Raw genomic sequence first — 23,982 nt, forward strand, 5'->3', positions numbered from 1 at the left:
AGGATACTCTATCCCCTCTGGCGGGCAAGTCTGATCGTGTCCGAATTGGCACTGGAACCGGAACGAAAAATAGAAGACACAGTGTGTCATGCCAATCAATTGAATCCCAGGTTGACGGGTCATGTTATAACTCATTGCTGGCAGATTGAGCCAAGGGCAGCGCCAAGTGATGCGGTTTGCAGACAAACTGTACATCCAGTTGTACCACCACCCCTCATCAAGGGCATCGACCAGGCGTTATAGGAAAAAGTAGCCGCGAGCTGAGTATGCGGGGCAAGACTCTACAATCTGTAACTTGTCCATCAACCACACCTGGAGAGGGATTTAAAAATGAGAGAATAAAGAATAGAGAGGTGTACGATGAGAGAAAAGTAAGAAAAGGGCTTTGCGAGAAAAACCGAGCCTGAGGGCCGAGTAATGTGAGCAATACATATGTGAGATTGGGTGGGAAACATTACCTGCAATAGTAGTGGGCTCCTCGCAAGCCTAGCCGTCTCCCGGCGGTGAAAAGCGTTTAAGCCCATCAATGTCTCAGCCAATGTCATAGCAATGCAGCTCTTGACCTCCTTCAAACCTTAGGCAACCTCGATCAATCAGACACTGGATCCTCCGGAACCTAGGGCAAGTAAGAAATGAGCTAGCAAGCATAGGCAAAGCGCATGTTGCCGATAGCCCTGCCAATGATGGTCGTCGCGGTCACCAGCATCAGAAAACTGGCAAACCAAGCTTGGGATGTCCAGCTCCCCATCATGAATCAATGATCGAGCGTCATGCAAAGTGAGGCCGCACATTTGTCCTAAGGCTTGGACGTGGCCGAATCAGAGTTGAGGCAAGATTTCCTCGTTGCACTCGGACTCCATCAAAACTTGGAAATCCTTGAAAGTAGGACACATCTCCTACCCGCTAAAGCTAAAGACGTGTATTACTGGATTCCAAAACCTTGCCGCGACATAGAGGAAAGGAAGATGCAGCGGAGTACGGCCCAGCATGAATAGTGCGTTCAAGCCGAAGCTCCGGAAGTTCAACTTTTCCGAGCCATCTAGAGAAGCAATCCAAGCTGTGAGATTTTAGGTGATGAAGGCCTCCATTTTGATGAAAAACTAAAATGAAATGAAAGAGCCACGAGGCTCGAGCTTTTAAAGAGGATAAGGCACTGTTCGGGGGACACGTGTCGAAAATTTGGTGGCTGCCAAGCTAGGTGGTCGGCCGGCCACCTTTTTTGGCAGGCCGACCACCCCTCTCCCCTCCAATGCAAAAAGCTGGTCGGCCAGCTCCCTTGCGTGGTCGGCCATAGAGAGGAAGGTGGCTTTGGTCTTGTTCTAGCTTCTAGAAGAAAGTTCCTAGCATTTCCATGCATTGGGGGTGTTGAAAGTGCGAGCTTTCCTCTGTTTCGGATGCGTTCCGTCACCCAGATCGCCCGAAATGCATTTGTTTATCGAGTTGTTGTTAAATCCTGCTTATCGAGTTGTTATTTTGCTTATTGAGTCGTTGTTATGTTTATCGAGTTGTTTAGTTTATCGAGTTATTAAGTTTTGTCGAGTTGACAAGTTGTGTATAGCGAGTTGTTACTCTTTGTTTAATCAACATTGTTGTGTCTTGTTTATCGAGTTGTTTGTTTAATCAACATTGTTGTGTCTTGCTTATCGAGTTGTAAGCTTGCTAAGGTTCTGTTCTTTCTTAGTAAGTTAAGTTGCTTTGTTTGTTGCGTTGGTTCACTACCTGACTTGGCAATTTTCAAATGCACAATTCCATTCAATCTCATTTTGTGCAAAATGATGCGATGCGATGCGATGCGATGCAAGAACATAAAATGCAACACTTTTTCAAAAAGCTGTTTCATTCCATCATGCTTCCTTTGTTACAACATTTTACAACAAGGGTACAAGTTTTACAAAAAATAAAACTACCTAATAAATGTACAATGTGCTACAACTACTAGTAAAAAAGGCAAATAAAGCAGGGAACAGCTGCATCAATGCTATCAAGCACAAGAGTAAGAGGCCCTCTTCGTCCTCTTCTACGGAATAGCCTCAGCACCATCATCGTCATCTGAGTCAGAGCTATCATCCTTGGGATCCTCCTCGGCCTCATCTCCACTACCGGAGCCGGAACCAGAGCCACCCTCTCTGTCAGCAGATGTCTCTGACTGGGGATGCGCAGGCTCCTCCTCCTCGCTGGACCCCTCCTCTATGACATGCGCTCTGCGTCCGGCTCGTCTGCGAGACGACTCCCCTCTCCCAGCTCCTCGGGAAGGCCCAGATGGCCCGGCCTATGGTCCGATATGTAGCGGAGGCATCTGAAAAGAAAGAATGCAATACATCAGCCAAAGTATGTATATCAGATGTGGATGGAAGAAAACTACATGAAGTGGGTGCAAGCAGATACAGTACATGAATGTGGTGTGTGTCAGATGTGCTCTACACATACAATTAATCAATGCAATAAGATGTTCAAGTTCAACATGTCATCAGAAGTATGATAAATGCGAGAAAATTAAAGAGTACCTGAAAACCAAGGATGGACAGCTGCGCCTCTCTCTGCAAGACCATGCCCTCGAGCGAGGCCACCAATCCGAGCATCCCGTCCATGTACTCTCTGGGTGGCTGCAAATACAAACTCAGATCATCAGTGACTGAATGAATGCCTAAGTATCTGGGTGATAAATGAAAAGCAGTGGAGCATACCAGTGGTGAGTCAAGGTCACTAACGTATCGGTGATCAGGCATAGGAGGCTCTATCGAAATCGGATAGGAAGTCTCGTATCGCCATCCCGTCAACTCAGTCGGGATATCTGGCCATCCAGCGTGATGATAAGTCGGAGGAATCGGAGGGACCAGCCCAGCCCCACCTCTCGACGTACCGACTGTGCTAGTAGAAGGAGCACCTGCAGCTTGAGCTCGACTCGAAGACGGTATGTCAGCGGACCTCCTCGTGGGAGTACGAATGCCTGTCAACGGGGGCATCAAGTATGTGTGACGGTAGGTCGCGTACTCCCCCTCCTCCAAATGTAGCAATACGTCAGTACCCAGCATGGCACTAGTAACCTCTTGGAGAGTGAGCCTCTCGGTAGTCTGCATATCGACCGGAGGTGCTGAGGGGATATCCTGATGAGGGTAGCCCATCATCCAGCGCATGAAGCGTTTCCCCAGGAACTAGGCCCTACCAACCAGCCCCTCAAACAGGATCCTGTACCGAGAGGTGGTCCATCCTCCGGCAAGCTAAAATCGGAGGTCCCCACCCAAAGGCACCCAGGGCTGCCATGTGATCTACATATAACCAATGCATAAGCCGATTAGAAATTGTAGATGTGCAAAATAAATCAAAGATGAAAACATGAAGGACTGAGAGTTCTAAATTACCTCTGTCGGCTGCACTGTGTTGACAAACTACCGTAGGTAGGGGGGAGACTTTGGGGCCCGTGGCCGGTACTGGCCCTCGAAAATGAGCGAGTAGGGGGTCATGAGGGGCACCTCCACCTCAAGCTCTGGGGCTAGCGTCGGGAAGTACGCAAAAACCCATAACTGTGGAAAACAGGACAAAAGCCACCAGAATACAGAATGCTGAGTGCAGAATCCGAATACAGAATGCTGAGTGCAGAATGTGAGTACAGAATGTAAAGTGTGCCGTGCATGCAATGTACAGATAATGAAAAGCAGAAATGTAAATCAAGAGGGCAGAAGGTACCTCCCAGGCTCTCCAGTAGCCGCCAACTATTTTCCCCCATCCGCGGGAGGTCGCGCTCATGTAGCAATAGAGGGTAGCCAAGCCGGCGCCACCCCAGTCATGCTGACTGACCTATGAGAGGTCTACCAGGGCACTTAGCAGATATAGCCCAACAGTGTTTCCCCTATCGGCGAACAAAGTGGTCCCGAAGAGGAACATCAAAAACCCTCAGGTGTACTGTGCTATCTCCTTGGGAGTCTCAGGCTCCCTCTGTCTGAAATATGAAGAAAACCAGGTGTACCAGACTCGGCCCAAGGATCAGTCGACCGGTGGGTGAGCTCCCAATAGATAAATCCAGGCAGCCTCCCACTCACCCATGTCCTCATCATAAGGGATCGCCCAGCCTCCCACGTCGAGGCCTGTCAACACGGCAAAGTCGAATGGGGTCATAGTCATGTCCCCAACAGCTGAGAAATGAAAAGAATTGGTGGTGTCCCACCACCTCTCCACAAGGGCGCCCATCAACGTCCTGCTGGCGGGATAGTGCGATATCCCAATACAGAGGGGCTCGAACCCTGCCTGATCAATCCAATCACGGACGGCCTCTGGGAGCTCTGCATACCACTGCCTCGCAGCAATGAAGCCATATCCTCGTGTAACATGGGAGGACACCTGCATTCACAATGAACACGTCTATTTCAGTTTCAGAACGAAATGAATAAGCTGCGTGCAAGTGAAATGCATGAGCTGTGTGCAAATCAAATCAAATACAATGCTGTGAACTGCGTGTTTAGTATGAGTTGTGCGTTCAAAATTGAAATGTGTGCTGCGTGTTCACAAACAAAGTTTGGGCTGAGTGTTCAACTTTCAACAAATTTGGGCTGTGTGTTCAGATTTCAGAAATAGTGTGTGCTGCGTGTTCAGAAATTCAAAGTTTGGGTTGCGTGTTCAACTTTCAACAAATTTGGGCTATGTGTTCAGATTTCAGAAATAGTATGTGCTGCGTGTTCACCATCAAATATGGGCTGCGTGTTCAAAAATTCAAAGTTTGGGCTGCGTGTTCAACTTTCAACAAATATGAGCTGCGTGTTCAGAAATTCAAAGTTTGGGTTGCGTGTTCAACTTTCAACAAATGTGTGCTGCGTGTTCACAAACAAAGTTTGGGCTGAGTGTTCAACTTTCAACAAATTTGGGTTGTGTGTTCAGATTTCAGAAATAGTGTGTGCTGCGTGTTCACAATCAAATATGAGCTGCGTGTTCAGAAATTCAAAGTTTGGGTTGCGTGTTCAACTTTCAACAAATGTGTGCTGCGTGTTCACAAACAAAGTTTGGGCTGCGTGTTCAACTCTCAACAAGTGTGTGCTGCGTGTTCACAATCAAGATATGGGCTGCGTGTTCAGAAATTCAAAGTTTGGGCTGCGTGTTCAACTTTCAACGAATGTGTGCTTCGTGTTCACAATCAAATATGGGCAGTGTGTTCAGAATTAAAATGTGTGTTGCGTGTTCACAAACAAATATGAGCTGTGTGTTCAGATTTCAGAGATAGTGTGTGCTGCGTTTTCACCATCAAGTATGAGCTGCGTGTTCAGAAATTCAAGTGATTGAGCTATATGTTCACGATGCAAACAGAGTACTGTGTTATAGACTAAGCATTCAGAACAAGCTGTGTACTACAATGAGCAGAAGTATGGCATGCGAATGTGTTCAGAGCGAGCAAGTAAGCGTGCGTAGCATAAAATGCACGAAAAATGCAGAATTAAGGCAAGAAATGTAAAAAAGTGAAGTACATACCTCCCGTGCCTGATAGGAGAGATGGGACTCTGGCTCCCGCAATAGCAAATCCACGGGGGCTCGATCGTCGAAGTCCATAAAATGATAGAAAACTGCTCGTGGAAGGATGTGTATCGAGAGGTCGTACCTCTCAGGAATAAAGAGGCGAATCCTCGGCGGCAGAGACATGATATCTGGCTCACCTCCGGCACCTGGAGAACCTCCGTCATGGGGAAAATGACCTGCCATCTCAAGAAATCTGCAAAAAGGAGCAAAAATAAGCCAAAATTGGAAAAAGTCAACAAAAGTCAACTCTCGGGAAATGAAAATGTCAACAAAAGTCAACTCCCGAGAAAATCTTCCAAATATTGAGACAAACTTACCTTAAGTGGTGAAAATGAGAAAAGAAGCTCCAAAATCAAAATTTAATCGGTTCAAAGTGAAGAGAACTGAAAGTTTTCGCGAAACAACTTTGCGTGGGGCATTGGAAAACATGTATAGAGCGCAGATCTGAGAGGGAAAATGCTCTAGGAAGGAGGAGAAGGTGATTTCGGATCTGAAGTTGTGAGGAATAAAGCTTTGGCCGAATGTATTTAAAGAAATGAGTGTGAAAGGACAAAATTGCCCCGGATTTGGGCTAGGTGGTCGGTCGGCCACCTTTTCTGGTAGGCCGACCACCCCCTGCACTCAAACCTGGTCGGTGGCCTCCAGTGAACTCCAAACCTGGTCGGTGGTGTTCCCAAGATGGTCTCCAAGGTCTCTGCAAGTTTTGGTAGTGATCGAAGTCCCCGGCACCCGAGAAAGCACAAGAAAAGTGCACTTTTTGGTCGCGAAATCCCTCCACGGGAGCTTCAACTCCAACTTTCGATGCGCGTTTCATCGTCACTCATCAAGAGCAAAATGTATCCTCTTTGAGCACGTTGTGACCCTTCCGGGAGGTAAACCAGAGGTCGCGATTGAGTCGCACTCGTCAAAACTTGCATTTCTTTGCTCGTTGTTTTGTGTTAAACATGCATTCGAGTTTGCACTTATCCTGCATTGTTATGCACGTCACATGCATTCTCATGCATACCACTTGCATTGTTGTGCACGTTTCATGGGTATTGTCATACCCTCATGCTTAGCTTGCGTTGACACACGCGTGTCTCTCACATTGCCATGCACTTTCCCATCGGCACCCTGTTTGTCTACGTTCGATATAGCGTTGAACATGTGTTGCTAACTATGTTGTGCTTGTTAAGTTTCCCTCTTTTGCAGGCACGATATTGTATGTATGGTTCATTTGAAGCTGGTGCAACCAGACAAATCACGCAGGTATTGTATCTTCTCCATGTGAGACATGGCGAGAATTGAATAATTCTCCGCATTCTTAAACTGCATGAAATGTAGTTGTCGCTTTGCATTCTTGCTTAAAACTGTGGCGTGTGCTCTTCATTACAGCTTGTTGCTTTGCATGATCATGAGTTACATCCGGCTTTGTGCATATCATTTTGCATCTTGCCCCCTGCCTGCGGGCATGCCTGCGGGCACATCCTTGTTACCTTGCCTGTTTGTCTAAGTCTTCGGCCTTGTCAAAAATGGGTCGTCTCTGGGCTTTGACATTCACTCCCGTCAATTACAACTTTCGAGTTCTGTCAAAGAGGGGCAACTGTAGACATCCCATTTTTGACCGACCTTAAGACTTAGACATCACCAACTGAGCGCCCGGTGATGTTGCATGTTGTGCTCGTTCTGAGGTTGCGGAGTCTCGGCCGTGAGCCTTGTCTCCGGACTTCAGGGTTTTTTTTTGCTCTGCCTCGGTTTGCGAACCAGGTCTTATTTTCTCTGTTTTCTCTTCCCGAAGGGAGGGAGAGGTCTCGTAGACCATCTCTCAGTGGCCATAGGCTACGTTTCGTGGTCGTAGGCCATTTTTCCCATTTGGAGCCCAGTTTCCGGTTTTCCGAGCCGTCAGCCATGTGCCTCGGTTCGGGACCGCTTAACTACCTCTGTTTGCTCCGATTTTTGGCACACACCTTGTTTCCTCCATTTAGAGGGACACTGTGGCCCGGGAGACCACCTTCGTGGTCATACGCCACTTCTGGTGCGTAACAGCCTGTTTTCGGGGCCTCGGACTGCGCGTTTTGGCCCCCGAATCCTCGTTTTGCATCCGTCTTGGTCCATTTTTGGTAGGGACCCTATTTTCATTGTTAGGGAGGTGGTAGTATGGTGGGAGGCAACCTTTTCCCCTTGGAAACCAGTTTTCTCTTTTTCTCTCTCCTAAAGCCGATTTTTCTGACAGAAAGTTGGTTTTTCTCATTTTTGAGCCACAATTTCTGGCTTTTCATACCACTATGTGTTATGCTCATCTGGGAGGCCACCAATATGGGTAGGCCGACCAGTAATTCTTCTTGACCCTTTTGAACCTTGCTAAAAAGCTAATTTTTCTCTCTCTTGGGTCACATTTTCTAGTTTTCCACCATACAGCTGTGTTGCACTCATCTGGGAGGCCACCTTTCTGGGGTGGCCGGCCAGTATTTCTCCTTGAACCTTTTGACCCCTGGTCGGCCGACCACCTAAGCTGGTTGGCCAGCTTTCTACTTTTTACTCTTTTTGAGTGCAACACAGCTGTGCCAACTGTGAAGCACTTAACCATTCCTCCGGGGTTTTGACCCTCTTTTTGGTCTTTTTAAGTTGGTTTTGGCCCTTTTGCTTAGCTTCTTAGAGAAGCTTGACTCTTTTGTCAAGCTTCTTAAGGAAGCTTGACCCTTTTGGTCTAGCTTCCTCAAGAAGCTTGACCCCTTTGGTTAAGCTTCTTTGAGAAGCTTTGACCCTCTCTTAAGGCTTCTCCAAGAAACCTTGGCCTTCTTCCTCTATAAAACCAACACTCCCCCTCCATTTGCAAGGGTTAGAAAGTTTTGGCTGGAGCATACATACAACTCCCTCTATCTTTATACTTCAAGCCTCCAAACCCTAATATTCTTGCACCATTTGCACTACACCTCATAGCCTACCACCTCCACCATCCATTCCAGCACCTTGAAGGTCATTTGCAGAGGTTAAGAGCTCACATTCTTGGTCCAGAAGTTGCTGCATTGCTGTGCTACAAGGGTAAGTCTTCATTTACGCCATTTTTGCACTATTTTGCTCTATACTTTAGCTCCATTTGCAAGCATTTTCGAGATTTTCCATGAACTAAAGAAAGTCTTGTTTTGACCTCCTCTTTAAGTTTGATTAAGGTCACTTTTTCATTTGGAGTCATCTTCTTCCTTGCATGCTTCATTTCCTCATGCTTTGAGCCATGCATTTGAGCATTTGCATTGGCCTTGTTTGGCCTCTTAGCCACTGAAATCCAGTGGATTTTCAGTGGCTTTGATGTGTCTTTGAGCTCCAAAATCATAGAGGGGTGACCCTCTCACCCCTCATTCTCTTTACTAGCTTTGTTGGCCTTCCAAAGGAGCTCCATTTTGCATGTTGTGAAGTCACATTCCAGGACTTATTTTGTGAGTTTTATGGTTTGCATTAGCTCTGTCTGGAGCCCTTTTTGCCATATTTTATGTCTATGATGCATGTGTAGAGCAATCCTATTCAAGGCCTTTCAAAGGGACGTTTCATTACATGCTTCCTAGACCAATTCCAGGGCCTATTTGGTGAGTTTCAAGGTTGTCATAACTCATTTCCAGAGGTGGTTTTGACCTTTTATGTGTCCATCATATAGGTGTAGAGTAACCCCTTGCATGGCCTTCCAAAGGAGCTTATCATTTTTGCATGCATTGACTGAGTTTCAGTAGTTATTTGGGCATGTTTTGGCATGGCATACATCTTTCTTTGGCTGGTTTAATGAGCTTTCATATGCTTCACATAGTTGTAGAACAACTCATGGTTCACTAACTTTCTTTGCATGCTTTGTTAGACCTTGATTTTAGCACATTTTGGCCATGTCTTAAACTGATAATGTGTTTATTTTGGACTGCCCTAGCTCTGCTTTTGGGTCTTGTGGTCAAATGATGCTCGTTTTGCATGCTTGTAGTTCAATACCCATGCTTAACTTTGAGGTTTGAGGTCCATCGCATGCATATACTGAGGTATTTTTATGCCTTGGGGTCATTTTTCATCACATTTTAGAGCTTATACGAATGCCATGTTGCCATGTTTTTATCTCTTTAAATACGTTTGAGAGTTGGGCTCGTATGCCTCATTTACCGACCATTGAATGAGCTCCATTCCGTTGCATTCCGAGCCATCATTTTAGGCCATTTCCCCACTGTTTCAGACCTGCCTAGGGTCAATTTGGGGTTGGTTTTTCCTTTGGTGCATTGCTTTGGGTACCTCTAGTGTAACACACTTCACTAGTTTCGGTACCCGGGCCCCCTAGCTTGCATTGTGTGCCATATTTGCATGTTTCGGGACCATATTTCATGCTGTTTCAGAGCTGTAATTTATGCTATTCCATGCCATCTTTCATCCCTTGCCATGCTTTGGTAGAGTGGCATTTCATGCCTTAGGTTCGGTCCTTGGTATTCGTGCGTGTGTGCACACGTTTCGGTTGTCTCATTTTCATTTAATGGCCACTGATGTGAGTGCGGCTGAGGTCCACTCATGTTGGTGTAAGTCCATCATGCATTGTGTATGCCATTTCGGTCCATAGCATTGTGTATGCTGAGTTGCATGTTAGAGCATTGTATATGCCATGTTACATCGAGCATTGTGTATGCCATTTCATAGCATTGCGTATGCTAGGTTGTATGTTAGTCGCATTGTGAATGCCATCTCATTTGCATCGTGTTTGGGATAGGAGTTAGCCCAAGCACGGAAACGAGGGACGTTTCGTACTCCGAGTGACGGAACGTGTCTCAATTCCCGGTCGCTGACACTCCGGATTAATCATGATGGAGTCTAGGCCTTGTTGTGTTTATATGTGCATTCTTTTCACATCGAGTCGTGCAATTCGACTCCTCGGCCATCATGCATCGAGATACGTGATTGGTGACACGAGGATTGAGGACTACACTAACTGAAGAGTAGTCATGCATACATATGTGAAAATACTTTGCCATGGCCCTTTCTTGCTCTCTGTTGCAGCAAATCAGAAATCAACAGCCTTCCGGAGCCTCGCACAACATTCCGGGATTAAGTGTAAACAGAGGCGAATCGGGGCATCGCAATGGATTTTCGCGCCAATTAACTCAAGCATGCATCTTTCATTATTCGGAACAGAGCCGAGGTGGTCCATAGCTTGCATGTTAATTTACTTGCTTTCCTAGTTAAACTGTTAATTAATTAGGGTTTTGTACTTATTCGGACTGTAATTATTTTTCGGACTGTATTATTTATTTGGACCCTCCGAGCGAGGGCACAATTGTAATAAGTGTGCGTGCGTGTGATGTATGTCTTCCGACCTCACGTCTTTCTCCCTTTTATTTACCAGCTTATGATGGTTAGATTAGGGCATGTTTCAATTAGTATACTCATGCTTGCATGTTTGCATCATTCATCTGTTTTGCATGCACTGGGCTCGGCGCCAATCTTTTCAAAACCGGACCGGTGAGCGAACCGGAAAAGGGACCGGGTGGATGGGTCACCGGTTCAACCGTCGGGTCAAAGCTATTGAACCGTGACGTCATAATTAATATTATATAATTAAAAAATATAATTATAAATTATAAATAAATAAAAATATATATAAATAATCAAATAAAAATAAAAATTGTTGCATAATATTTATTAATAATATTTAATAAAGTCATAATTGATATATAAAAAAAAGTCACTTATTTCAAAGAAATTAAATTTTTTAAACATTCCCTCCAAATAAATTGATTGAATGCTAGATTTAATTTTGGAGGGAAATGAAATTTTCAACTCTCCCTCCAATCAATATGTTTCAAATAATTTGATTGAATCTCACATAGAATTTTGTAGGTTCTCTTTGAAAAATCTTTTCCTATAAATAGGAATAGACTTTCATAATCTTCTCAAACTTTCAATGAGACTCTTTCTTATGAGATGAGACTCTTGAAATAAGAATTTTTAGTCAAAATTTTTATATTTATATATATATATATAAGAAAAAAAGAGAAAAGAAAGAAAGAAAATAAAAAAAAGTAAAACCCAAAAAAAAAAAAAAAAATACACCGGTTCTGGCTGGTTCGACCACTGGGTCACCGTGTTTTCCCGATTTTGGCCCCAATCCGGGTTTAGGGGATTGACCGGACCGGAACAAGGCCTGGTTCCCGGTTCAACCGGTCCAACCGGCCGGGCCGGTCCGGGTTTGAAAACAATGCTCGGCGCATCATACTAACTGCATTTGTATCTCAATTCCAAGTTGAATACGTATTAGCTGTAACATCTCATATGTCATTCTTAGAATAGCCGAGCCTATTGTAGTTGCATTTTTGCATGCGTTGCATTAGGCATTTCTGTATAGTTAGGATCATGCATGGATTTCTAACATAGCTTTTGTTTTGGCTTGGAGTACTCGGTAAGTTTTATGCTTTAGCATCCTTACATATGTGTGAGTGACTGCCATGATAGCATGCTTACCATGAGGCTATGTGCTTATGTGATATACCTGCCTGAATGCCTGTGGGTGAAGGTTGGGTTATTTGGATTGGAACAACTCATCGACTGCGAGTTTTAAGCCCACTAGATAGTGGCAAAACCATGTTTTCTAAGCCCACCTAAGGGTGGCAAATCCACATTTTAGCCTACTTGCAAGTAGCAAACCGTTTTCAAAACAAACATGAGATGTTTCGTTCTAATTCAGGCGATCCAGTCTATACTTGTATGCTGTGCGCATCATATAGTAAATCTTGGCTAATAACCAGATTAAGAACGCATAGTGTTTTCAAAACTAGATATCATGGTCAGTAAAGGTCGATCTTTGATTGGGCCAGCGGGGGTGCTCACGAAGTGACCTTCCCCAATCGTACCCAAGTTCCCGAGTCGAGGCAACTTTGGTGATGACGGACACGTGGCCTTAGGCAACGAGTCAGGGTCTCCTAAATTTCCCCAAAAATAAAATATTTAGGTGGCGACTCTATATTTGGCAAAGCAGTCCATGTTTGGCACTTCTTTCAAAAAAATCTATTTTCAAAAACGATTTGCCGGATTTGGACTCTTTTATGATTCATCGGTCTTGCATTGCACTCTGCGAGATTAGATACAGGACCGTGACTTTGAGTCCTGAACTGTAGTGAGCCCATATGAACAGAACGGGGGATTCATCCTCCCGGGACGTTCGGGAACGTCTACAGTGAGCAACCCACTTGAACCAATGCTGAGGAGACTAAACAAGAGAGGCTTCAAATTCTCCGTCAAAGTAACTTCGAAAACGGTACCAAAAACATCATGTCTGATCAACCATCGAACACAATACTGCACTCATCAAGCTCGAATTAATCAAGAGAGCCAAACAAGTTCTCAGAGAACTGAGGCAAGTTCTCCATCAAACAACACTGGACTGTGGATGTAGCCAGGCTTTAACTAGTTCGGAATTATCGAAACAAACTTCAAACGAACTAACAAAATACCAAGAGCCAAAAAAATTCTAAAGCGTAGAGCAAACTCTAGATTCCTCCAACTGCCATTCCAACAGGCAAACACAAGATGATGCACCATCTTCACAGCTGCAAAAAAATCGCCAAAAAAGGCGCGTGCATCGTAAATGCACAACTATAACAATTCATGCTGACTCCACTGAGTCTGCAAACAATCTATCCCCTCCAAATCCAACGGCAAATTAAGGGATGGATCCCAACACATGAGATTCACAAAATCACCATCTTCACATTTCTCCGCAACAATCTCTTCCAATCTTCAATGAACACCAACAGTCAGACCGCTTCCACAGAAGCAAACACCAGAGTCTGAATCGTCATCCAGACTACCAATAGCTGATGCCTTCCAATATGGAACAGATTATGAAAATGAAAATCCACAAGAAGAAGAAACAATCAAGTCTCACAAACCGGAGACATCCTTGGATCTAATAAGACATGCTCATAGATCCCAACTGTGATAATGAATCTTAATAAACCACGACTCTGAAAATCGCCAGCAATCCGTGAAAGACTGCCAACAACAATGTCTCCAATAGACATTGAACAAAAAATGCCAAAGCTCCACCAAGATCTGAAGTAGATTGTCACACCTTCTCCTTTAAATTGACAAATACGGAAACCAAGGCTTCACCAAATGTGAGTCTTCCAACAACGATCCATGAAGGATCTTTAATGCCTCTACTGAGGCCAATGCCAATAAAGTACTACTATTTAGAGTTATTACACATGCCAAATCTCCATAGTACACTCTGCCAATGCTAGTTCTCTCTATTCCCTAGAGAAAAACCCAATGAACTATGAAGTTCTGTAACTAACCCAAGAGTCTCCAAATGAACTGATAACTTCTGCAATTGACTCTGAAGGGTCTTAAATTGTCTTCAATCAGGTGAACAAAATTTTTCACCCCCATCACCGACATGGATGATAAAACACCGTTGTACAAATATGCCTCCATTCCACCGAGCATCCAGAGTGAATCTGCACCTCCTACTTGGAATGTCTTGAACCGCCACACATCATCCTGCATGGCTCGCACCTCTATCACCAGGAATGTTTATAATTTCCTTGTTAAGGTGACTACACCCAAACTCTCTGGGTGCTTGTCGCGACTTCACTACCACGAACCAGATTCAGGACAAAGAAAAAAATCTGCCTCTCACTGGGTGAGCACTGCAGCATCTTATCCCTTTCAATTTCTCTGTCTGGAGCTTTCTTCTGTGAACTAGTTGCTGCTGCTAGGCCAAAAATCCAGCACACTGCACGTTTATATGACTCTGCTGCGTACTCTTGCACTGTTGTACGCCTGCACCTTGTATGACATTCCTGCGTACTCATTTATGCTATTGTGGCTACGTGCTCCTACACCTTATGTGTGCACTACTGCAGTTGTTGCCCTTCCACGTTCATTTACTACCAATACATCTTGTATTATGTTTGACAGTAGCTCCAACTGCTATAACATTCCCCTAAGCCTGTACTGGTTGCCAATCATCTATCTATTGATGAAATGGTCTCATTCCGATTGAACCAGATCTCTCAATCGCCTTAACTCAACAACCAGAAAAGTTTCCAGGAAAGACTGATGGGGTCACAACTAGTCCCACTCAAGAACCAGTCCTTAAACAATGTCTTTCTAACAGAACTTTCCTAGACATTGTTGATCTTGAGATAATCATGTGCAATTCTCCTGATCGCCCTTGACCAATCCTAATCTCCTTTGATTCGCCATTTGAGCAAGCCTGATCTCCTTTGGTCTCCAATGATCTATCTCGATTTGTATCTGGTTGTCCAATATGGTCAGAATCTGCCCATTCTAACCACTTCAGTGAATCCACAACGTTCTACAATATCCGGCAATCTTCCTTCGACTATTGAAGATGACAAACTTCTATGTTTTGACAATCTTTAAAAAACGTTCAGAATTTCACTATACTGACCTCGTGGTTGCATCCGAAACAACCCGTTTAGCTAGGGCCAACCTTCGCTACACTTCCGGGGACCTCACTGAAAAATTTCCTCAAAACTAGGCAAAATTGCAAATTTTCCAAACACCCAGGACCAAACTGTAATTTCACAAACTACAGGGGCCAAATTGTAATTTGTGAAAGTTTAAGGAATATTCTGTTTCAATATAATATTTCGTCCACTACACTTGACGCCGTCTGCCACTTTGATCTTCTTTTTGCAGACAATTCCAATTCAAAAATCTTACTATACGGATGTGTCCGGAATACTCCAAATAGTTAGAAAGCACTATTGGATCGTCAGAAACGGACACCGAATGGCTCAGATCAAGCCAAAATAGTTTGGACGGTTCAGATCTGTAGAATCTGGTGCGGCTGAGAAGCACCGGATAATTTCTCCGGTTCAGCTGGCGTCATGATGACGTCAGCGGCTCGGTAGCGCAGCGAATGATGCCGTCAGCAGCTCAGCTGCGCAGTCAACGGTTGGTCAATGAGGCTTGGCTCAGCTGCGCGGCTCCAGCTCTACGGCTCGGCGTCGGTATATGACTTGGTCAACGTACTGACATGTCAGATACGTGGCACTTCGGCTGACATGGCCACCACGTGGTGATGTCATGGCTACCACGTGGTCATCTTCTTCTTTCCTCCGCGCGTGGGGCGCGTGCGTGCGATTTTGCGAACGCGCTAGCTGTGTGAACGGCGCGTTAGGGCAAGTGCTGAGACTGGGCCTCACACGCTATCTTCAGGAGGCACGCGAGGGAGCGTCCAGGAGCGTCTGGCATTCTTTGGGGCTCTATTTTGCATTTCTGGACTCCTCTCGTCGAGACTTTGCTCTTGTTATGCTCAAAACCTGATTTCAAACAATTTGATTTCTGGACAGTTTCGAAAAACAATATGTTTTTATTCCGAAAACGACCGACGAGGCTCTGATACCACTTGCTGGGGATTGGGGATCCTACCCAAGACCTCCCAGAAATTATATCAAGCAGAAAAACACACCCACACCAAAGGAGACACGATATTTAATGTGGTTCGGCAATAATGCCTACGTCCATGGGAGAGTAACCGTTTATCACTATAACAATAGAGAGATTACAAAAAGATTACAATAGAGGAGAAGCTCACACTATCCTCACTCACTCATTCACCCGTATCTCTCACTCACACCAAGAGAGACGGTCTCTTTGCCTCACATCTCTCACTCTCTCTTTGGTTTGCTCTCTATCTTGCCTATCCGACACATCCTCTATTTATATACATTGATGAAGAGGAGAAGTGAAGGGTTAATGTGTTAGTGGGGCGGTTGCCATCCCCACCCATCTTCAATGGGGAGGTGCCACCCCTACTCTCTCCAAAGTGGGTGCTCCATTTGAGTAGTGGGTTGGAATCACCCCTCACTTTCTCTCTAGTGGGTTCTCCATTCACATGGGGTGATCCAACAGTTTTTACAAAATTAAATTAACTTCCCCGCACAGTGTAGACTTTATTACCCGTAAATATTTTTTATTTAAATATGTATTGATTAACCTCCCTCTAACCGAATGAATTTACATAATACTTTCATTATCCCAATAATATTTATTATTTAAATAAGAAATATTTGGATGTATGTAATTAATCTTCAAACATTAGGTTGTGAATTTTTTTTAAAGGAGGCATAGTGTAATTATGCTAAAATTATTGAATAACTATAATTTATTCATTACTCAGGAGAGTTTAGTATAATTTACTCTATTTAAAAATGTTGTTGCTTCAATAGAATTGATTTACAGATAATTAGAAGTAAACTAATTGTTGTAATTTGAAAAAGTAGTAATTACGGATGTAGTTGACCTCATTTAAAGTTCTACCTACCTTCTTGATTTGTAAGTGATTTCAGCTACAAAAAAAAAAAAAAAAAAAAAAAAAAAAAAAAAAAAAAAGAAAGAGGAGATTAAAGTCCACTTGAAGGCCTAAATAAACCATGTTAAACTTACTATTAACTTTTTGTCTTTGCTTCATCTGCTTCACCGTTTTAAATGATGCACACGCATAAAATGAGCCCTATCATATAAATAACTGTTGAAATAACAACAATGATAATTGTTCGAATTTTAATATCAACATCTCCTGTAAAAACAAATGATTCTCATTAAATAACGTTATGAATTTTAGAATATTCCATGTCGTTGTAAGTAAATACAAATATGCAGTTGTCTAGATCTATGAATTACAAAATAAAATGACCACCGCTTATTGGGGGTGGTCATGGGTTAGTTTGGTTCCGTTTGACATTAAATTTAGAACTAATCTAATCCTGATTAGTTTCAAGTTTTTGGACCCAAAATCAAACCAATCATGCATTAGAATCAACCCAACTCAACCCACTGTAGCTTGGGTTGGTTCAAGTTGAAACCACGATTCTACTATATTAAAAATAAGTGAATCAATCAATAATAAATAATTATAATAAACAAGTTTTTAACATTTAAATATAACACAAACAAATAACAAAATATTATTTAATGAAAAACAATACAAATTAAATTCAACTCAAACTTAAACATAACCAATACAAATTAAATCAATTAATACAATCAATACAAATTAAATCAACTATAAAATCTAGCTCAAGGTTCTAGTATTTTCTAGTATTTCTTTCGATCACCTAATAATTCTTATATGTAGAAAATTATTAGGTTTAATCAATTGTAATAAGCTAATTAGGTGAATACATATTAATATAAATAAAATTTTATTGACGCCGTCTGTGGGAACTCTAAAAGACAAAACCTTGTCTTCCAAGCTTATCTGATCGCCTTCCATGGCGAACAACGACGAGATACCGTTGTTCGCCATCGACGGAGTTACCCCGGAGTTAGCCAGACGGAGAGACGGACTCCCTGCCATTCCACCCATGGCGGACCTAGAGACTTCCCCAGGAGGACATTCAAGAGACGCGCGGGATAAGCACGGAAGGAGTCTTGGTCACTCTCGGAGCCCAGACGGGCACCGGCAACGGAGAGAATCACACGCCAGACATCTGGAGCACAAGTTGAGGGACCAAAACGCCGTCATCCGAAGAATGGCGGCAAAGATGGAAGATCTCAAGCGGTATGTCAAAGGGAAGGGTGTTGCTGGAGTGGGAGACCATAGTGAGCGCACCCAACCACGCCGTTCAGGCAGTCAGAGCCAGCAGCACACTCTCTCCCTTTCTATTACCAAAAGTTTCAGGGCTGGAGATTCCGACGCGCCTGTAGAGAAGTCGAGCGTGCAAGACAGTACCTATCAACCCTCGCGTCCGGCAATGACGTCAAGGTATTCCTACTCTGCGCGCTCCGAGGACTTACGGGCTGTCTTGAAGGAGCGGGCTCGCCGGCGAGAGACTCAGAGGGTGCCGGCGCTCCAACGGCTATCTTACGGGGGTCATGCCAGTGAAGAGGTCATAATGCCACCACCCCGCCCAGCTGTGCCCCTCCTTCTGGACACAGATTTGGCGAGGATGAACGCCACTCCCTTCTCCTTGGAGATAGAAACAACACTGCTCCCCGCGGGCTTTCACCAGCCCAAGTTTACGCTCTACAACGGGAAAACCGATCCATACATGCATGTAAGCCACTTCCGACAGGTCATGGCTGGACATAGGCAGAATGACGCTCTTATGTGCCTAATCTTCCTGTCGAGTTTGGGCGAGCTGGGCTTGAAATGGTTTGAGAGGCTGCCGGAGGGAAGCATCGAAAAATGGCAACAATTGGCGGAAGCCTTTGTAACTCGTTTCAAGACCAACACTAAAACGCCGAAGGAGGTGGACCACCTTCTTAGTGTCAAAATGGAGTTGAGCGACACACTCAAGGCATACAACTCCAGATACTGGGAAACCTTCAATGAGATTTTAGATTGCCCGATCAACCTGGCAATCATCCAACCAGCCGACATCCATGGGCCAACTCATGCAGCGCATTAATGAGCACATCCGAGTAGAGGATGATGCGGCGGTATCCACCGCGAAAACAACTCCGGTGGCAACAAACAAGAGGTCGGCTGGCAAGATACACGCGGTCGGACAGGAGACTAACCGTCCAAATGATCGCGCCGAGGAATCTGACTGAGGATTAAATCGTCAAAACTGGGGAAGGGGTCATCGTAATGACCAAGATGAATGCCCCCGCGATGACGTAGCTAATGCCAACAGAAGGTTGAAAGCTCGGACAGGCATCACCACGGTCTTCAAGATTCCAATCTATCGCATACTTAATGAAATTCGTAACGAGGATTACTTCCGGTTTCCTGTTAAGTTAGGCAACGTACAAAAGGGTTTCAATCCACGGTACCGCTGCACATATCACCGGGAGCGAGGACACCGGACAGAGGACTATTTGCCTCTGAAGCAACACTTGGAGGAGTTAGTCGCAACCGGACACTTGGATCTTTACATTGACGGGGGTGTTAAGGCCGCACATCCCACCCTGGCTGATCAGCATGGACCGGATGACTTGGAGGTGCCCCTTCAAGGAGTGGTTAATGTGATCCACAGCATAGTGGAGCCGACGTGTGTATGCGAGTTCCAAGGGATGATTAAAAAGGCGGAACACATGAGGGAAGTGTTGTCGGTCCAGCCCGCGATCAAAATGGGCAAGACCGAGGACAAAGACGTGATTAGTTTATCCACGAGAGACCTAGAGCACATTCAAATGCCACACAACGACGCCCCAGTGGTCACACTCCGCGTCAAAGAATTTGATATCAAGCGCATCTTGATCGACTAGGGAAGCTCGGTCGAGATCATGTACTACGACGCGTTCAAACAACTCAAACTCCGAGATATAGACTTGGCTCCGACAACTTCTCCACTGGTTAGTTTCAACTCGCAACCAGAGTGGCCTTTGGGAAAGATAATTTTACCGGTCAAAGCCGGATCTGTGATCAAGTAGGTGGAGTTCTGGGCATTGTAGGTGCCGTTTAGGTACAATCTGATCCTCGGTAGGGGATGGCTTCATGCTATGCAAGCTGTGGCGTCGACCTACCACCAGGTTATAAGATTCCCCTCGGCTATGGGGGAAATTGAGAAAGTTTGAGGCGATCAAGTCATGTCAAAATAATGCTTCGTGGCAGTGAACGGGAGCCGAGCTGCCAAAAGTTTCGTCCAAATGATTGAAGGACCGGAAGACCGTGGAGTCCTTGAAGATGTGGGCGCCAAGGCTGAGGACAAAGCTGTTGAGGAGTTGGTAGAAGTGCAGATTGACACTGAAAGCCCGAACAAGTTCTTCTTGCTCGGCGCAAGCCTTACCGCCCAAGAAAAGACCGAGATGGTAGAATTCTTGATGGCAAATATCGAAGTCTAAGCATGGTCGCCATACGACATGCCCGGCATTGACCCGAACTTTATTTGTCATCATCTCAATGTTTTCCCCGGTGCAAGGCCGGTCATTCAGAGAACTAGGAGATCGGCGCTACACCATGCCGAGGTAATCGCGGAGGAGGTAAAGAACTTGCTTGAAGCTCGGGCTATTCAGGAAGTGCACTACCCTCGGTGGATTTCAAACACGGTCGTAGTACCCAAGAAGAATGGGAAGTGGCGAGTTTACGTCGACTATAAGACCGTCAACCGAGCATGCGCTAAAGACAGCTTTCCCCTACCCAGAATAGACCAGTTAGCGGATCTAACAACCGGACATAACAGGCTCAATTTCTTGGATGCCTACCGCGACTATCATCAGATTGCCATGCATGGCCCCGACCGTGAGATCACCTCTTTCACTACTCCAAGGGGACTCTTCTGCTACCGAGTCATGCCTTTTGGTTTGAAGAACGGCGGGGCAACTTTCCAAAGGATGGTGACCAAAATGTTTGCTCCTTTGCTAGGCCGGACGATGGAGGCTTATATCGATGACATGGTGGTTAAAAGTCGGCACCAAGCAGACCACTTGTCTGACGTAGCCGAGATGTTTGCCATCCTCAAACAGCACAAGCTACGCCTGAATGCGTCTAAATGTGCCTTTGGCGTGGGATCCAGAAAATTCTTGGGTTTCCTAGTCACAAACCGAGGCATCGAGGCAGACCCCACACAGATCAGGGTCATACAGGAGTTGAAGCAGCCCAACTCGGCTAAGGACGTGCAGCATCTAGCCGGGATGGCCGCCGTGCTTAATCGATTCATAAGTCGGTCATCAGATCACTGTCGCCCTTTCTTTCGAGCCTTGAAATCCAAGTTTTCGTGGGACGAGGAGTGTGACCAGGCTCTGGCTGAACTCAAAGAGTATTTGTCTTATGCACCACTATTGGTAACACCCAAGTCCGGCGAAGAACTCTACCTTTATTTCGCCGTGTCCCAGCATGCAGTTAGCGCAGTGCTTGTCCGGTCAGCAGGTATCCAGCATTTACCCATCTTCTACGTGAGCAAAACCTTGCTACCGGCAGAGTCGAGATACTTGCCGCTCGAAAAACTTGCCTTAGCATTGATGATGGCCTCCAAGAAATTGGCACACTATTTTCACGCTCACACAATCATCGTTTTGACTGAGATTCTCCTCAAAGCCTTGTTCGAACGGGCGGACTTCTCCAGTCGAATTCTAAAGTGGGCAGTCGAGTTGGGACAATTCGACGTTAAGTTTCAACCCCGAACGGCCATAAACGCTCAAGCATTGGCAGATTTTGTTGCCGAGTTCTCGCCCGGGATTCACCAAGTATGTCCGGTGGATCTCACCATAGTAGCCGAGGAGGCCAACGAAGATTCCACCGAAATTGTATAGCAGGGCGGTGTTGTCGGCGCGGAACTTACGCGCCCCGCCATAGAACATCCAGTCGGCATGTCATCGCAGCCCAGCGATGCGACAACGGACTAGGGCATAATAGACCAACCTGTTGGGTCCAGTGCCGCGTCATCGAGAGGGGAGGAAGTGGAACAGATCAGTATTGAACCTGAAGCCGAACAGTCGAGCGACCGTGATCCCATCAATCTTCAAGCCTCCCAGGACCCCTCAGAATGTTGAAAGCTCTTTGTTGGCGAAATGTGGAAACTTTTTGTAGATGGGGCCTCGAATCGTCACGGTGCCGGGTTGGGCATAGTCTTGGTCTCGCTAGATGGTCTGACCATTGAGCATTCTATCACCCTCGGATTCCCTGCATCAAACAACGAGGCTGAGTACGAGGCGCTACTGGCCGGACTTAAGAGCGCGCTCTAAGTGCGCGCATCCGAGCTGATGGTCTACAGCGATTCCCAACTGGTTGTCAACCACGTATCTGGGGTTTACAAAGCTAAGGATGACAGAATGGCAAAGTACCAAGCTCTGGTAACGGACCACATCAAACGATTCCAAGCGATCAGGGTCCAACAAATTGGACGGGAAGACAACGGCCACACAGATGAGCTGGCCGATCTGGCTTCCATGGTCGACCGAACCTCTCCCAGTCCTCTCCTGATTGAGTTTCTTCCAAGGCCTAGTATAGAGGAACCGGAGCAGACAAAAGTACTCTACACCGAGCTTGGCCCTTCTTGGATGGACCCTATTATCCTCTTCCTGAAAGAGCGGACACTTCCGACCGATAAAAAAGAAGCGCATAAAGTCCGGGTGAAGTCAGAGCGGTTTTGGCTCTCTCCATCTAGCGCTTTATACAAGAAGTCTTTCACCGGTCCTTATCTCAAGTGTGTACACCCAAACTGCGTGGAAGTTTTCCTGTACAAACATCACGACGGCATATGCGGCAGTCACATAGGGGGCAGATCTTTGGCCTACCGCGCTATCTCGCAGGGATATTGGTGGCCGTGCATGCAAGTGGACGCTCAGAAATATGTTCATAAATGTGAGAAGTGCCAGAAGTTCGCCCACCAAATTCACCAACCGGCCAGAGAACTCCTTCCTCTCACAAGCCCTTAGCCTTTTGCGATGTGGGGACTAGATATAGTGGGACCACTCCTAACGGCACCGGGCAACCGGAAGTTCTTCATTGCCACTACGAACTACTTCACCAAGTGGGTTGAAGCTGAGCCCCTAGCAACTATCAAGGAGAAGGACGTCAAATGATTTGTCTGGCAGAATGTGGTAACGCGGTTTGGCGTCCGTAAGATTCTAATCTTTGATAATGGCACCCAATTTGACGGCCGCTTATTCAGAGAATTTTGTGAAGAATTGAAAATTGAATTCTACAACTCCACCCCGGCTTACCCGCAGTCCAACGGCCAAGCCGAAGCATCAAATAAGACCATTCTTGACGGATTGAAGAAAAGACTTGAGAAGGCCAAAGGAAAATGGACTGAGGAACTCCCAAGTGTCCTTTGGGCATACCAGACGACCCCGAGGCTATCTACCGGGGAAACTCCTTTTGCCCTGGCGTACAGCATGGAGGCTGTCATCCCATTGGAAATTGGCATGCCCACCATCTGCAATGAAAATTTTGAGCCCGAGCTGAATTTTGAAGCAGTCGCCCTGGAATTGGACCTTATTGAAGAGCGCCGCGAAAAAGCTTTGATTCACGTGGTTGCATACCAACAAGAATTGTCCAGGAAGTACAATAAAACCATACACCCCAGACCGTTTGAAGTTGGCGACTGGGTTTTAAGAAAGGTCATGGGCAACACCCTGGTGCCAGGCAAAGGCAAGATAGGGGCAAACTGGGAAGGACCCTACAGGATAACCGGTCTGGCGGGCAAGGGGGCATACCACTTGGAAGATTTGGATGGCAAAGGAATACCCCGGCTATGGAATGCAGCCAACCTCAAACTGTACTATTTTTAGTTTTCATAGTTTTTATGATTATTCTTTTGAGCAAAGACTTGTTTGCATTGCATTTCAGAATGTAATACTCTTTTTGTCAATATAATAGAAGTGACTTACCTTTGTTGAAGCATTCTGTTATTTTCGATGCTTATTTTGTGATTGAAACCGAGATGCTTTACTCCGGTTGGTTGAGTTGATGATTTACTCAACCTTTAGACTCCAACCGAGATGTTTTACTCCGGTCGATTGAGTTGATGACTTGCTCAACTTTGACATTAAAATCGAGATGTTTCACTTCGGTTGAATGAGTTGATGATTTACTCAACTTTGTGATTTAAACTCAGATGTCTTATT

At 45.4% G+C, this 23,982-nt stretch overlaps 1 pseudogene across 1 annotated transcript in view; it reads right to left on the bottom strand.

The window, feature by feature from the left end:
• Positions 1-23,982, bottom strand: part of LOC114277638 (cysteine-rich receptor-like protein kinase 26) — a 61,872-nt pseudogene that overhangs the window by 18,664 nt on the left and 19,226 nt on the right. Inside the window, exon 3 of the transcript XR_014341269.1 lies at positions 16,946-17,044. The product of XR_014341269.1 is annotated as a cysteine-rich receptor-like protein kinase 26 (transcript). The remainder of the gene's footprint in view (positions 1-16,945; positions 17,045-23,982) is intronic.

The sequence above is a fragment of the Camellia sinensis genome, chromosome 9, assembly GCF_055761805.1.
Source record: "Camellia sinensis isolate YWXY chromosome 9, ASM5576180v1, whole genome shotgun sequence".
NCBI classification, from domain to species: domain Eukaryota; kingdom Viridiplantae; phylum Streptophyta; class Magnoliopsida; order Ericales; family Theaceae; genus Camellia; species Camellia sinensis.